The sequence below is a fragment of the Pyxicephalus adspersus genome, chromosome 7 (assembly GCF_032062135.1).
Source record: "Pyxicephalus adspersus chromosome 7, UCB_Pads_2.0, whole genome shotgun sequence".
NCBI classification, from domain to species: Eukaryota; Metazoa; Chordata; class Amphibia; order Anura; family Pyxicephalidae; genus Pyxicephalus; species Pyxicephalus adspersus.
In genome coordinates, this window is record NC_092864.1 from 71,488,844 (window position 1) to 71,506,940 (window position 18,097).

Consider the following 18,097-nt stretch of genomic DNA (forward strand, 5'->3'; position numbering starts at 1 on the left):
GTCCTAAACCTAAAGAAGTTCCGAAGAAGATGAATTTGTGGGAACACTACTCTAATTAGGCTTGGTGAAGTCAATAGTATTAGGTAACAATTTTGATTGTATGGATAAAGCACCACATTATGAGAAACATTATGAGCAAGCTTTGTTATAATAACACATAGTTTGATCCAGGAATTATAAAGGGATAGTAAATCCAAAAAGAAGTTCCTACAGAGTTCTGAACTCTGATGGCCGAATTTAGAGTCCAGAGTGCTAGCTATTACATCATGGAACCAGGAAAAAGCAAAGGCTCAAAATGATTACAAATCTTGAAAATAGACGGTATTGGTAATAGTTTTTATGGCTTTCAGCACTTTTACCTTACAAGATCCAAGACACCAGGTGCCACTTTTTTTGTTTGGATGCAACAGGGTATCTTGTATAACTTTGAAATGAAGAGGAGCCCAAACACTCAGTTTGCACCACCCCACCCTATCTGAGGTAGTTGAAAAAGTCAGCTCCTTCGAGAAACACTTCAGGACCCCATGAACCAAAAGCACTGGGATAAACACAGACCATTGTCAGCTCAACTGACCCCAGGGCTTGCTGTCAAGGAAATCCTTGAGATGAAGTTCCCCAGTGTGTCCCCATTATGTCCACTAGTGGTAGGATGGACCGCTGGCCCAGTGTTGAGGGCTTTTGGTGTAAAGACCAATAATTGTTGACTACTGCCCTTAAAAAGGCAAACACACTGATTTAAACATCCTAGCACAGGGGTCGGCAACCTGCGGCTCGCGAGCCACATGCGGCTCTTTAGATGTGAAGCTGCGGTTCTTTAATTCAGTCTGTCGGAAGCTATTCTATCTCTCAGCCTGGCTTTTCACCACACCCTTCCCCCGTGACACTCGAGAGCTTCCGACGAACTGAAGACAGTGAGGACCCGTGTCACGGGGGAGGGGTGTGGTGGAAAGCCAGGCTGAGGGATAGAATAGCTTCCGACAGACTGAATTAAAGAGCCGCAGCTTCACAAAAAGGCAGGCTGAGAAATAGAATCGGTGCCTAAAGGTATCTATATTTCTACAATAAAATACAAAAGTGGTCAGTTTAGCAACAATACATGGAAAATCAAAATGTTTGTACCTGTTTCACCATTACAGAATTCTGAGGAAAATGAAATGTCATCTAATGTTATCCAAACTTTCTAAAACCATGCAAAGCCATCGCTCCCATTGAATTTGTTTGCTCAATTGTTTGTATTTGAAGTACAAGTTAGTGTTGTAAGTAAATGTTTACTTGTTTTAATTTTTTACTTAAATAATAGGTAATTATCTAATAATGCCATATATATATTATCTAATTTGTTGTGAAAAACACTACTTATATATGATTAAATAGATTAAATTTTATCAAAAAACTTCATTTATGCGAGTACTATTTATTGTTGGCAAGAAAAAATTTTGCGGCTCTTTAAAAATTTTGTAAATTGTAATTTTTGGCTCTTTCGACTCAAAAGGTTGCTGACCCCTGTCCTAGCATATAGACTTGAATTTAAATATATTGAGCTGACATGGTAATGCCTATTCTTAGAAGAACCTATTTTTTTGTTTTCAATAATATCTTATTATAGAATTTTTAACTGTTTTATGTTTTATTTTCAAAATAGAGAATACAACATTTTGTACAGATCATCAATATCATAAGAAGGTAAAACAAGGTATAACAATAACAAGGTAACCATTTACAATTTCAAGATTGAGTTACATAGTTATAAGCAATATTTTATCTTAACAAGGAAAAACATGTCATTGAGACATATACAACAATATAACTTGTTATGCCATAAATATCATACCTATGCTGTCATATAAGTGATGTAACAGCTGAGTTTAGGTTGACCAACCTCCACAAGGCATCCAAACACCAGCATCCCACAAAAAAGGTAAAAAGGTTAGATAAGGAAAGGAAGCACTCCACTCAGCAAGATTCTCAAGAGCTGTGTGTCAAATGTACCTTGGAAGGTAAAATCAATCCAAGGTTGACATACATGCTGAAGTTCCTCAAAGCGGTCATACATGCATGCCTTCACCTCTCCAAAGTTGAGCCGAGGGGTCTTCCAAGCCCTGGCAATATTATGTTTTGCTGCATTAAAGATATAGAGTAATAGTATACGTACCACTCCCACGTGGTTCCCAAGGCCTAACTGCAATAACACCATGTTGGGTATCGGCTGTAATGTGAGACTTAAGATTGAGTTGGCATGGCAGAAACATAGGGGGGAGGAAAGGTATATCTGTGATAAACAAAGCAGAGTCAGGTACCACCTACAACAGGACAGTTGTTTTCATTGTGAGGGTGTTTTGAGAGCATTTGGTAAGTAGGCACAGACCACTGATCCTCGGAGAGATCCCGGGTCCATGTACTTAATAAATGTGGTGACCTCCCATGGAATCTAGATAGCAATGTAGAGTACAATGAGGAAGTTAACCTCTTAGCATTCGGGTCGTCTCTGCATGCTCTTTCAAAATCAGTAAGGCCATGGGAAGCTGATTGTGCTCAGAGCAAGGATGTTATGAAGTGCCTTATTTGCTCAATACAAAAAAATACAGTATTAGGGGCCTTATGTTGTTGCATGATGTATTGAAATGACAGTTCCTCCCTCCCCAAATGCAGACACTCAGGTCAACTCTTGCTGGACCCACCCCCTGAAACGCTCAGGCTCCTCCATACCTAGAGGAAACATGAGGTTACCCAGTATGCTTGCCATCAGTAGATGTGGGGACATGAGGCGACACTTGGTTCTAACAGCATCCCATATTTTGAGGGAGTTGGCTAGTGGCCAGGAAAGGTGGCGTGGATACTGTTGGGGGGAGATCCACAACAGGTTGGATATGGAAATTGGGTGGCAATCTGGGATATCAAGGTAAACCTACATCAGAGTCTCAGATGAGGCATGCAATTTCATAAAGGGGGTAATCTGGGCTGCTTGGTAGTATTTGGTAGTCAAGTGGAAAACTGCCAATCTCCTTTTGTTCTGGGCCACCCTCAGTCTAGTGGGACCCCAAATATATTTAGGCACAGCCGCCTGCGGTTTGTGTAGAATGGCAGGAAGGACTGAGATTGGTAGTACCCTGATGAAATATAGGATTTTAGGTAAGTATATCATCTTGATGGCATTAATACTGTCAAACCAAGATATGTGAAATGGGTGCCAGGACTCCAGGAGACCTCAGTATAGCCAGATAGTTAGCTTCATATAGGGTGCGGTACGATGAAGTCAAATGAGCCCCCACATACAGAAGCCTGGGCATCCATCGAAAGGAGAAATTGGCTTGGATGCCTGCTATTGCCGATGGTGGGAGTGAAATATTGAGGGCCAGTGATTTACTCACGTTAACATGCAACCCCAAAACCCTGGCAATTTTAAAAATGGTAGTAAAGAAGCTAGGTAGGGAAGTATGGACAGAGGTTAAGGTGAGGAGGATGTCATCGAAGAGCATTAACTTATGTGTTGTCCCTGCCACATAGGAGATGCGCGTGCCCCATCCCTGTTTAGTATCTTTGGCAGTAGCTGCATTTTAAAAGCTGCTATTCTGCCTACCAGGAAAAGGTAATGTGTGGACAGGTTGGAAAGATCATTCTTCAAATTTGACAATAATGTCAAGTAGTTAGATAGAGTAGTTTTGTGGGATATGTTAATTCTCTTTGTCAGTCCACTGAAAAGTGAACTTGGGGTGTAATGAATTAATCATCTCTGGAGCCATTTCCATAGGTAAAATCTGGGACTTAGAATCATTAAGCCTATAATAAGACTTAGTTCTAAAAAGTCGTAAGACATCATGAACTTGGGAAGACAACAAGGATGGGGAAAGAACTGTTTTCGTCAGGATTAAAATCACATCGTCGGCATATAATCCTTTTTGTGTTCGGTCGTTGTTACAAGAATGCCGTGTATCCCAGGATGGCATCTATGTCATCTTGATGGCAATAATACTGCCAAACCAAGATATGTGAAATGGGTGCCAGGACTCCAGGAGGGAGTCCAGGGACCTCAGTATAGCTGGATAGTTAGCTTCATATAGGGTGCAGTACGATGAAGTCAAATGAATCCTCAGATACAGAAGCCTGGTCATCCATCGAAAGGAGAAATTTGGCCTGGATGCCTGCAATTGCCGATGGTGCGAGTGAAATATTGAGGGCCAGAGATTTGCTCACATTAACATGCAACCCCAAAATCCTGGCAATTTTAGACATGGTAGTAAAAAGATAGGTATGGAAGTATGGGCAGAGGGTAGTGAAGGAAAGTGAGGAGGATGTCATCAGTGAAGAGCATTAACTTACCGTATGTGTTGTCCCTGCTACATGGGTGTTGCGCGTAGTTAATGTGTGGACAGGTTGGAAAGATCATTCTTCAAATTTGACAATAATGTCAAGTAGTTAGATGGATAGAGTAGTTTTGTGGGATATGTTAATTCTCTTTCTCAGTCCACTGAAAAGTGAACTTGGGGTGTAATGAATTAATCATCTCCAGAGCCATTTCCATAGGTAAAATCTCGGACTTACACTCATTAAGCTTATAATAAGACAAAGTTCTAAAAAGTCGTAAGACATCATGAACTTTAGGATGGGTAAAGAACTGTTTTCATCAGGGTTAAAATCACATAATCGGCATATAATCCTATTTTGTGTTCGGTCGTTGTTGCAAGAATGCCATGTATCCCAGGATGGCATCTAAAAAGTCTGGCTGAAGGGTCAGAACAAAAAACAATGGAGGAACCATTTGTTATGTTAAACGGTTGAGACAAGATGCCCAACGACAGGACTTTAGCCATAGGTGTTGAATACAGAGCTAAAACTGCTTTAAATATTGGTCCTCTAAAACCAAATTTTGGCCTTTAAAAGCTTTTTCATCAAGACTAACTTGATATGGAGAGGTGGCAGAAATATTTTATGCGAATCAACCAGAGGCAAAAACTTGACACTGCTTCTTCCGGGCTTAAAAGTTTAGCTTGGTAGCCAATCATGCTTGACATAATGGTCTCCCATAGATCCGCTTTCCCACAGGCATATAACACAGCAATATTTTGTGAATCCTCCTTGCATTCCTATCAGCAAGCCAATGACCTTTAGATCCCCACAGATGTTCCACTGGTGTGTTTTATACCGGATTGCTTCAAGGTTAATGGAATGCGAAATCGGTAAACTTGGTTTGGAATTACCATTATGCAGTAAGACTGCTTTCAAGCTTCTTTTAGATGAATCAATGAAGATATGCCATTGAGATGGAACATGCTCTTGTGACAAACTGTTAAAGAGTGCATTTATATCATGACAGTAGCACAGTGAGCCATCACTAGCGAAGATAGTTGTCAAGTTATGATTTTGTTTTCTGTAGTGAATTACAGTTACATCCTTTGCAAGCAAGTGCTTCTGTTTAAGCCTTGAAGCAAGAAGTTCTGCTTTGTCTTTGGAGAGATTTAGATCACGAACAAGATCATTCAGCTCTACTTGTGTAAAGGTCTCTGGTTCGTAAACTTCATCGGCCAAGTAGTCAAAATCAGATGATTCGGGGTTGTAACTGGCTGCAACTCCAGCGCATTCCTCATAACCTTCTACACAAGCAAGTCGATCATGTGGATGTACCGGAACTGGCAATAAATCATCATTGGGAACAGGCCTATTATTATTATTATACAGTGCCATCATATTACACAGCACTGTACAAAGTTCACAGTCGTGTCACTAACTGTCCCTCAAAGGAGCTCACAATCTAATGTCCCTACCATAGTCATATGTGATTATTATAGTCTAAGGTCAATTGTTAGGGAGAAGCCAGTTAACCTAACTACATGTTTTTGGGATGAAACCGGAGTATCCGGAGGAAACCCACGCAGACATGGGGAGAACCTGCAAACTCCATGCAGATAATGTCCTGGCTGGGGATCGAACCTGGGACCTAGCGCTGCAAAGGCCGGAGTGCTAACCCCTGAGCCACCATGCTGCCCATTGCAGTATTGAGGCTGGGATATACAATGTTTTGCTTAGTTTTACCGGAGAATCTACTTTTGTTGACGCGGCAAAAATAGCAGTCAATTAGATGGTCATGCTATTTATAACGAATTTCACACAATATATAATTAGCTGCATCACAAAAACTAGACGTGCTAGAGAAAAACTGAACACAGGTTTTAAATCTGAATCAAAAATAATACCCACATACAAGTATATCTGATGAAAATGACATGTTGACCTGTGTAGTTTTTTCCTCCAAGAACTTTACTCCAAGAGGCTTTATTCCTCTGTGAGTCAGTTGTAGTTTTTGGATATATTGATGGTGATTTGACAATAGGAGTAATTCTAACTCCTGTCTGCTTTGAAAAAGATCTGAAGTCAATTTAGCAGAACGGTTTAGTTTATGTTTGGTCTCCAGGGATTTAATTTTAGCGAAAAGGACAGATAGTTGGTGTTCTCTCATTTTTATCTCTAGCCACCAATTCGATTAGTATTCCTCATGAGTGATCTTTTTCTGAAGCATCTAGGCATCTCCAAAGATGCTTGTCTTGTCCAGGCTTGTCCAGAAAATATTTGAGAGCTACCCTGTGGTAGACCTTTGGAGTTGTAGTGTCCTTAATCTGACACTGCGTTAAAGTCTCCACAGTAAATGACCTCTCTGGATAGCCTGTGCTTTTTTCAATACAGAATTAAGAATATGGATTTGTCAAATATTAGGGGCATATAGGTTCACTATTGTGAATGGTACATTAATAATTTCAAGTTAGAATGATAACAATTTCATGTAAGGTGAACACTATCGTATTTTTCATAGCTTCTTTATGTTTCCTTTCGGCATTTGCCATGAATATATGTCGGTACAATTTGTGAAAGCATTTAGGCGGTTTTGCTATTGAAAAATGCATCTCTTGAGCACATAAAACATCACACCCAGGAAATTAATCCATTGCTAAATAGCTAGAATAAATATTGGTAAAGCAGACTTTCATCATTTGAGAAAATTAGCCTCTAGAAACGACCTCTAGATTGAGCGTGCAATGGACAGGTTGATGCAGACCCCATATGTAGATGCTCTGAAAAAAAAAAGTCTGTTTTCCAGTAGAAAATCTTTGCAAATAAATTAACTTATGACTGCTCTTATTGAATCTAGGGAGCAAATAGCAATCTCATAAAATGAGATGTAGATTAACAGTAGGAGGGCAGCATGATTTTAGGATGGACAAAACCTTTGTAAAACGGGATAATAAAAGCTTTTAATTGACCTAGTCCTTGTGAAAAACAATAAAGGGCTATTAACAAATCAGCCTTTATACTCACTCCGCTTTGGTGATAGCAATATTAAAGTTTAGCTTTTCATTAAGGTCATAGAGGGACTTTACGCAATGGCTTTAAGTAGTCAAAGTTATTTGAAATAATAAAAACAGGGATGAGAACTTCCACTTATTGTGTTAGTTAGTCTTAGAGATTCAATAGCCATGTGTTAAAGCTGGGGAGTAAGTAGCAGGGTGGTCTATTAGACACAAGATCCAATCAAGAGGGAAGAAACAAGAATTATTTTGTGACTAAAGGAACTTCATCCAGTGTCACATACCAACATCAGAATACATTGGAAGCAGGCTTGTCCAGACAGTGTGTACTGTAACTTGAGAAAAATGCAGCCTGAATCTAAGGAGCTGCTTGTTTTTACCCTAGCACCCTTCAAAAAGTTAGAGACTTTCCTGCAGAGAACTTCCAAGTTGCAGCTTACAGGCACACTGGTGGAAAATATCAAAGAATAAGGTACCACCAACAACAGCAAATTTTGAAGCCAGGGGTCTGGGGGCAGCAAAACAAATGTAGTCAGAATCAAGCTTTTTTTGATTCCCTTACTGGCAGGAAATGTGGGATCTTCCTGGGTGTGGAATTTAGGTGGTCTGGTTTTCACCAGACCATTCCATTCTGCAAGGGGTGATGGGCCAGGAATCCTAGTGACTACCAGACTCTTTGCTGCAAGGTGCTGCCAGACTAGGGCCCCTGGGTCACCCTTCTAGAGGGCAAACCAGTAGAGATAGACTTGTAGATGTAGAGTGGCAGGCAAAGTTGCATCAAGCAGAAGGTTAGGGCAGTCGGCAGACAAGAAGGTGTTCACGATCAGGAAGAAGGTCAGGGTAGGTAGCAGGTCAGGGCAGGTACAGGCTAGGCAAATGCTACAGTGCTGGTGCAAAGTCACATCACCACCATTAATGCTGAGGCAAAAATATTCTCTGCCCCTTTGAGTGATTTAAGGTGAAGTTTGAGCAAAGACTCATGAAAAAACTGGGTAACTTGAGATGTGAAAGCAAATTAATTCTTTAATAAAATGAGTTGATTTTAGCAGAGATTACAGGAGCCACAATATATAGTAGGGGGAAGTCAATGGTATAACGTTTAATCAAATGTTCTTAATGATCAAACTTTTAAGTTTTTAGAAACATCTTGTGTTGGAGGAAGATTAGTGAAGATGACCTGAGGCCTTGGAACCAAAGTTGGTCCTTCTTGCAAGGCATGCAACTTGGAAGTAAATTAGGGCTCCTACATGATGACATTTATGCAACTGTTATGAACAGACTCTGCCTATACCAAGTGAGTACCCCAATTGTCAAGGACTGATTACCCTTTTCTGTTAACCCATTTGTTTGGGGATTATAAGCTAAGGAGGAATGTGAAAAAAACAGTAGTTGAATTGCACATTGTGGTCAGAAGAAAGTCTGAAGACTCCAAGTCTGCTGCCGAAGACAACGAAGATGTGGGTACGACACATGCCAATTTGAAATTCCCATAAGACAAAACAAATCAAAAGGTGTGAAATCAGTAATGAAGTCCATTTAAAGGTGATATCAAGGTTCTTGGCAATGGACAGTGAGATGAGAAGACCCGCTAAGGGTCATAAGCAGATATAATCTGGTAACAGGTAGGGCTTTGTTGTAGTCTTCAACTTCCTTGAATCCAAGATCAGACCACTAACATTAGTCGGAGAGAAGCATGAGTGTTCTATGGAGGCCAGATGACACCCCTCTCAAAGGATATTTATTTGTAGAGAGTTTAGGCAATTTTTTTTTTATTTTAAAAATGTATTTATTAAAGTTTTAGTAGGTTGTGTGGAATTGTCATAATTTTTAGATGATAAAATTATGCATAATAATCTCTAAAGGCGTTGGAAATATCTAAATGGTTGAACAATTGGGCCATAGTGTTGTGATAATAAATAAAGGGGATTTTATGCTTCAGATTTTTTTTATTACCTATTTCACCAGATGATAGTTGTATAATTATACCTCTAAAATATGCCTTATGACCACGCCATAAAGTCATAGGATCTACGTTCAGTAAATCATTAAGTTTAGATTATTAGATCCAATCTAGAAGTCCATTTATCAACCAGAAAAAGATCAATGTATAAATAGGTTTGCAGTTGGGCTGAGAAGAAAGAAAAATCTTTTTCGGACGCTTAAAAGCCTAAAATAGTCTTGGGTTTCAGTATAGGGGGTTGTGTCTGTAGAAGAAGAACGGGAGTTGTCATCTGATCTACAGTCTTTCCCCAGTGAAAATGAGTTGTCAGAGGAAAAGCTAATTATCCTTGTGATCGTCCCTGCTGAAAAGTCTCAGGCAAGAGCAGCCATCTTTGCCAGCTTCTGGCCATGCCCCTTCATAAATCGTATTTTTAATAACAAATTGGTACGTGAATGCTTGTTTGTAACAACGTTAGGGTGTTTCATTTTTTCCACCACTGTTACACAATTGCCCATATCCACATTTTAAAGATTGCCATGAACTAAATTTCAGTGGAAATTCCATGGCAGCATGGATGAAATTTTCAAACATCCATCTGCCCAAGGCTCAAATATTGGTAATTTTGTTAGGGTGCTTTTTATTTTCTACTCTTCAAGAGGTATTGTTTTGAAGTAAAAAGGAATGTGATTGTGAGAGTCACTCCAGCCACCTCCTAAAATACTGCCACCCCCTAAAATAACTCTGCAACCAAATAATTATGTAGAAAGTCAGAGGGGTTTTTAGGCAGTGAATATATAAAGAATATATATAGATAGATATATGTAAAAATATTTACTAAGAAAAAGCATTCAAACATTAAAAACTCATAAATACAAAAATACAGATGTTCCCCGAGTTACGATGGTTCAAGTTACGAAATTTCGAACTTACAATGGCGATTGTTGTTTTGCTTGTAAGGGACAAAATGATTATCTTTCCCCCATAGAGTTCAGTTGTCAGGAACTACTGTAAGGACATGTAACATGGAGTCCTGTATTTACAGTGTCACCCAACAAAAGGGTCAACCACCCAAGTGCTTCGGATACTTAGGGATATTATGCCTGAAGAAATTCCTATAACGCTCCTGTAGCGTTCTCTCCACAAAGGGTTACAGACACTGATGTCCCACCTTTTATGCATGAGGCATAATTAATTTTTTTAATTTTATTTTTGCTCTTTGCTGTGCACACAGATGTCGTGCACACACAAGATGTGGAGTTTGGAAAAATCCGACCCGAAAAACACGGGAATAGGAAACCCTGATGACAGCTCTAGCATCATCAAGATTTCCCTTTCCTGTGTTTGTGTTTCCTCCGCTCCCCTGATTACTCCCACAGCCCTAGAGGAGCTGTGACATGTCTTCTGTATCTGTAATACATGTCAGAGCTCCTCTAGGGCTGTGGGAGCAATCAGGAGAGCGGAGCTGTCAGCATAGTAAAGCTCTGCTGACTGCTCTGCTCCCTGATTGGCTGAGGAAAGGGAAATCCTGATGATGCCTGAGCTGTCATCAGGGTTTTCTATTTCTCAGCCAATCACAGAGCACTAGAGATGAATTAGCACAAGTCTCCCCATTCATCTCTAGTGCTGAATGGCTGAGAAACGTAAAACCTCAGCCAGAGCACTAGGGGTGAATGGAGAGGCTTGTCCTCATTTAACCCCTAGTGCCCTGCAATCCCTCACTGTCAGGAGGATTTCCAGGGCTGTGTTTATTGCAACCCTGGAAATCCTCCTGTCATTGGCATAACGTGTAAAAAAAAAAAGTTTAGTTACACAAACACACACACACACATTTAATAAAATAATTTAACATTAAAGCCTCGTCCTATTTTTTACTTATATTTTAACCCTTTCAGGGAATGAGTAAAGGGATTTATGTACCCGTGTACTCATTCCCCAGGGTGGGGTGGTGGAGATCTGGGAGTCTCCTTATTAAAGGGGGCTTCCAGATTCCAAAGTCCTGCTAAAAACATTTAAAAAAGACCCAATTGTTTTTAGTGGAAGCTTTCATAAAAGCTTAAAAACGCTTGAAAAAGCCTCTATTGAGTTCAATCGAAGCGTTTTCCAGCGTTTACCAAGCGTTTTAATTTTTTAAATGTTGCAAGCAACGTTTAACATAACGCTCTAAAACGTGTCTGAAGGAAACGTCCTGGTGTAGATTAGCTTATTGGAATGCATGGGGACAAATATGGGCTTTAAAAAGCCTCAGGTTAAATGCTGGGGAAACAGTCCGTGTAGACTAAAGCTGCACACACACGTCCAATAATTATCGTTAGAAACGACCGACAAACGACCGATGAACAATCTATTGGCCAAAAAAATGTGACCAACGACGCAGACGAATGAGGATTGTGGTTGGAAATGAACAACCGCCACGGCAGATCTGATTGGCCGACGATCTTTCACTATACATCGTGTGTACGGTCGTTCAGTGATCGTGCATGTTTCTGCGGTACACTTTCTCCTTTACATGTCCCTGCCTGCTTCGTTCAAATGTTTGTATCTAGCGTGTGGACGCTGTTGGCAGATTATATTTGAACAATCGTATTGTTACAGCATGTACAGAATTGTGCACAATATGATTGTTCAAGTATAATCGTGCATAATCATTGATCGGTCGTAATCGTTCGTTTTCTAACAATAATTATTGGAAGTGTGTACCTAGCTTTAGCCTAATATTGATGTGACAGGTGCTCTTTAATATTCATGTGAAGTACAGGAGTATGTAATAGTGTTATGTATCTTTTTATATTGTATCTTTTTATGCATCCTTTTATAATGTATCTTTTTATTATGTATCTGTATGTGCCTAAAAAAAACACACAAAAACACACTTATCTTCAATCCCGCAGGGCAGTCCGATCACTCCGGGGGGTGTCCGACATTGGGTCCTGCGTCGTCCCAACATCTGTCCCTGAGCCGGAGCTTCAGGTCGGCTGACGTAGGTGATAAAAACAAAATTTGACGATCTCACTGAGCATGCATGAGATCAGCAAATTTTTCTCTTTGAGCAAAAAGGCTCATTCTGCACATGCCCAAGATGCTCGGGCATGCACAGAAGGAGCACCCAAGAGCCTCATGAGACGCCTGACGTACGTATCCCCGGAGGCTTTGCGCTCATTCATTCTCGACCGCCTAGGCAGCCCAGAATTAGGGCGGTGCACTTTTTAAAAAAAAGTGTTGCACCTAAAAAAAATATAAATACAAAACAATACAGAATTTTTACCTTAAATAAAAGGGTTCTCTACCCTTTTTTATGTAAAGTGAAAATTCTGAGTATAGGTACGGTTTAATTCATTTAACAATATATACAATATCCACTAGGGGGCATACCTGTAGTATATTCATATGTGATCAAGGTTAAGCTGTCATGCATTATTGCCTTGGTAGTAAAATGCACTCCAAGAAGTGAAAACAATGAAAAAAATATAGTAATAATATATACACACACACACACACATACATATATATATATATATGTGTAAAACTTCTAAAATATTTATGCTAACCATTTTTGTATGCTTAAACTTTATGGGTATAAACCTACCTCATATGAGTAGGTGTGTTCCAGCTTTTGTTTGGAGTATCGTGCATATAAGAAATTTTCACTTTTTTATTTCTAAAAGTGAATATAAAGGATGTGTTAGAAAAGAAAAAGGAGTGTTCAACTCCCATGGAAAAGTTTTTATAGGATTTAACTCAATCTACGTTTATTAATAAGAAGTTACCTTATCAACTTTGTGACGGTTACTGCTTATAGCTTCCGTATAAGCCTTGCGGTATGGCATGTAAAATCTGTAATATATTATAATAAAGTGTCAGGTATTAATGTGTTGCTTTTAATTATCTTAACAATATGTGTGATATCCACTAGGGGGCATACCTGCATTATATTACTATGTACTCATACTTGAGCTGTCATGTATTCTTGCATTAGTACTGATGTGTACTCTAAAAAGTGAGAAAATACATGGGTCACACTTATAAAATATTTGTGCTAACCATTCCTATTTTGTAATAGTCAACTTAAAAGATATGAACCAACCTCATATGAGTAGGTACGCTCCAACTTTTACTGAAAATGTGCATCTAAAAAAGTTTCAACTCTAGAGGTAAGTTTAAGAGATGTATTAAAAAAATCTGTCTTCAATCATAGCACCATAGGCATGACAGTGATTGATGATTGATTATAAAAATGATTTGAAACTCAAAGTATCATTCACACCTGGATGGATATGGGCTGTAAGCATTACAATCCACTTAGTTTCTACCTATAATGGTTTTTTGTCAAAATCCCTACCTCTGGGGTTTTTTGGAACATGTTCCATAAAAACTTACCATGTTTTGGTTAAAATTATGTTGAGTGGCTACATGATATCCTACGGCTGTGATGATTCTTCCATGTGTGAGGGAGTGAACGTGTTCATAAATTCGTTTTTTGAAAGCCCTTTTGTCTTGCCAAATCCTTCACATTGGCAGTTTAGTAGGTAAATAACCCTTGTTGTGTTACAATTACCGTCATGTTTAGAGCAGGGGTCGGCAAACTTTTTGGACTACTAGGCCATTTCAGGGGTTCAATAAGGCACACTAGGCCAGAAGAAACAAGGTGTCCAGGGAAAGGTTTTTTCCAACCCTAACTGCAAGTGAGCAGCCTCAGTCTTGCGCTCATCCGCGTTGTCGTCTCTGTACCTGTGCTTGGCATTGAAATGCCTCTTGAGATTTGACCGCTTGAAAGTGCTGTTGGTGTCGTTGCACACAAAACACAGGGCTTTGTTGCCTCGTTGGTTAAAGAATAATTCGTCGGTCCATTCGGGGTTGAAGACACGACGTTCGAGGTCAACCTTCTGGAGACTGGTAGCTGAGCGTTGCTTCTGCTCTTTAGGCATAGTAATTGCGTTACTGCGGGAACTCGGTGATATCGATGAGATTGCTGGTACTCGCGATAACGTGTGAATTCAATTAGGCCTGATCCAACAATAAATAACTAGGTGGGGCGTTGGGCCTGACTGGAATACTGGCTAGGCCGTATCCGGCCTAAAGGCCGGAGTTTGCCTACCTCTGGTTTAGGGGCAAAAGTGTGTCCATTAAGTAGTACAGGGACATTGATTCCCTCCTCACTGTATGAATGTAATACAGCTGGAGGAAGGGTCCCTCCTCACTGTATGAATGTAATACAGCTGGAGGAAGGGTCCTACAATTGAGTTAATTATTTAAGTTACAATAAGATTGTATAATTTCAATACACCAATTGTATTATATAATTTTTGTATACTTTTAATATATAGAGCCAAAAAAAACCCCTCTTTCTCTCTCTCTGTTGTATTCCTTATAAACAAACACATTTATTCTGGCATACAGTTAGGAAGGGATTCACACTTAATAGAGATTCCTCCACCTCTTCCACTATGGCAGAATTTAAATTTTTCTTGGATCCTATGGGAACCTCAGGGAGAGGAAAAGGGGGAGTCCTGCTCTAAGAAAATTAAATTCTGACTAATATGTTGGCGCTATATAAATCCTGTTTAATATTATTATTGAATATTAACTAACCTTTATTCCCACAGATCCGTCGGGAGGTTTCTTTGTTTGGGTCCCGTGTCCTCCACGTATCTTGGCATTGCGCAGAAAAAGCATCAGGCATTTCACCTCTAACTGCCCAGACGCTAGATCAGGTGATGTAGATGGGGAAAAAGATTTTCCATCTACGTCATCTACTTCCAGTAAAGAAAGGGCTCCTTCTAGAAGGCTCTTGGATCCTCCTTATGCGCATGCCCGAGATCAGGGCATACGCAGAAGGAGCCTCCTAGAATGCGTGATGTAGCTATCCCAGGAGGCTTTGCGATCCCATTCTGTGATAACACAGGAAGGGGAGTTGCTGCACTTTAAAAAAAAAAAAAAAAATTTTTATCTTAAATAATAGGGTTGTCTACTCTTTTATGTAGAGTAAAAATTTTGAGATTAGGTCCGCTTTAAGGCTAATGTCTACATTGATATTTCTTTTTCTAATACATCTTTTTACCGTCAAAGTATTATTGCATCTAAATTTCTTAAATATTACATTATTATTAACATAGCAATTTTCAATCGATTGCAAAGGCAAAGCAAGTCGATCGTGGAGCCCTACCTTACCTCTCCCTGCTGTTTACCAACAGCCCTGCTGTAGATCTATAGGGATGCTGTGGATGGCTTTCCTCAGACAACTCCAGGAACTCTGTGTCCAAGGCTCGTGTACATTGTTCACTAAATGTGTCTAAATGCGGCTGTATTCATTGCAGAATGATATTTTTTTTTTCTTCTCTGTTAAGTAGTTTAGGATTTGGCTTTACCTATAAAAGGTAACACAGAATTTTTTCCCAACAATAGCAACCAATCAGCATTTATCTTTAAATTGTATAATCTAAGGGAGCAAAAGGTAATATCTGCTACATTAGTGCAGGTCATTGCACTTAATTTCATGAGTACACGGTCTTATAAAATAAACCAGTAACTAGGGACCCAGACACAAAAAGGCCATAAGAATTATTTTATAATGTGTTTATTGTGCATTTTATTAAAATGACATTTTCTACATACAGGAGATTTTCAGATATTATTCAACTGGAGATTGCATTACTCCGCAGGACAATATTTTAAGAGAAAAAACAAAGCCTGCCATTTCATTTGCAACATATTTTTATTTAAAAATAAAAATAAATTTCAGTCTAGATACAGTTATGACGTTAATATTTTTATGTTGTTCAAAACATTGAATTACATGAAAGATGTTCAGGTTTACTTCTGAATATTTATCATCAATACATTCATCTTTTTGGGCAATTAGTATAATTAATTTATGGCCCAATTACCATGATGAGCAAAAACATTTACTCAATAATTACTAAAACTAATTGCTGTAAAACATTTTGGTTCAGTTACTGTACCTTTTAGGAATTTTAAAAGTAATTTCCTTAGGTACACATAAGCCAGTATGTATATAAAGTAATTTAACAATCCTAAAAACCATGCGTGGCTTGTCATTTAGATAATATACCATAGAATTGGAAGACTGGTATTCTGTTTTGTTTTATTTTGTTTTTACCTCTTTTTACGGTTTATATTCCTTTTCTACTATAAGGATTTTTTTTTCCATTATTTCTTTAGGTGTTTGTAATATATTAATGAAAAAATGTAATAAAAGACATATTGAAACATAAATATTATACCATGCACACCAACATTTATATGAAGGTGAACCCTAAAGATCCTATGTTGGAATGAAAAATGAATGTGACTACACTTATCAATAAAGAAGAACCATGTTTGAAAATGGATAGCTCTTGGCCTTCTTTGAGTGGCTATGAGAAACCAAATCTTATTTGCACATACACCCTGCTGGAGGAGACACAGCATGCTATATGTGTTGCAAAGTGACATGGAATGGAAAGTTAGGAGACACTTTTGTGACTTTCACTACAGATGGGTAAAGCTGGGAGAACAGATGTATAGCTCCAATTACCAGTGTTCCCAAGAAATAAAAGAAGACATTGGGAAATGTAATATGCTGCCTTACCCTGTAGCTGTAAAAAATATTTTATGTTCACAGATATGTTTCTATTAATTCTGTAATATAGCTGCTTTTCTCTAGCAATTTAATTTTTCTGAAGGACATATGTTGACTTTACACCCAGCTTTGCAGTTAGCATTGGGTGACATAATGTATGTAATGTATGTTTATAATAACAGATTTAACACAATTATTTTAAAGGATTTATCTTTATTTTAAAGAATTTATTCTTTATCAATGCTATCCTTATACAAATGATGCTGGCTATTTTATGCAAAATTATTGTCAAAGATATCTTTGGAGAGTTACAAAGGTATCACATAAGCTTAATTTTGATGTAATAGATTGGTGTGAGTAAGTGAAAGTGTTAACTTTAGTGGAGTGCTTTATCTTCTATTTCCATCATGCACAGATAAAAATGTTAAGCTACATACATATGCATAACGCCAGGTAAACATAGATTGTGACTGGTGGTTGGTGTGCAGGGGTGCAGAACCCATCACCCTACAAGGATCATATACAAATACTACAAGTGCCAAAACACATGTTGCCAAACTATTACCGCTGAGGAAGCCTAACAAGGCGAAACGTGTCGGGTACAACCATCAACATGATCCAATGGTTATATAATTGTATGGCAATTTAATGTATATGTTTTGTTGAGATAAAGCATGTCTAGCGCCCCCTGGGGCCAATTGACACATGGTGGACCCCAAGATAATATTGTGGTCCAACCTTAAAACTGTCAAACCTATTTCATTATACGTTGTATTTTGTGACTTTTTAAAGCCTAATCTGTATATCTTGCGCCACAAGGAAATTTTGTGACACATGTCAAATGTAATTTATTATGTTTATGTAGTACGTTTCTATCTTTATTATAAATTGTACACCAAATACAGTTTTCTTTTTTGTGCAAAAAAAAAGGAGGTTTGATTACATGGTTAAATATTTTTTGATACTTTTTACTAAGGGTTAGTTCTCTGAAGAACATCCATAAACTTAGATCACCACCTATAGCTACTGGTCTAGTTTTTACATATGCTAGATGATTACGCAGCCGTCCCCTAACAATATTTATCAGTCCGTCCTGGCGTCCTCTCCTCCTATAGAGAGTTCAGCTGGTTGCCACTTGCTTGTCCTCTTCCTTCCCCACTTCCAAGAGAACAGCGCTGTGTGTACAATACTAGTTTATTCTACTGTCACTAGAAATTATTGTTTCCAGCGACATAAATCAAGTCAGGTTTTATGCAACAGTGCTGTCTTGTAAGGCCTACGATT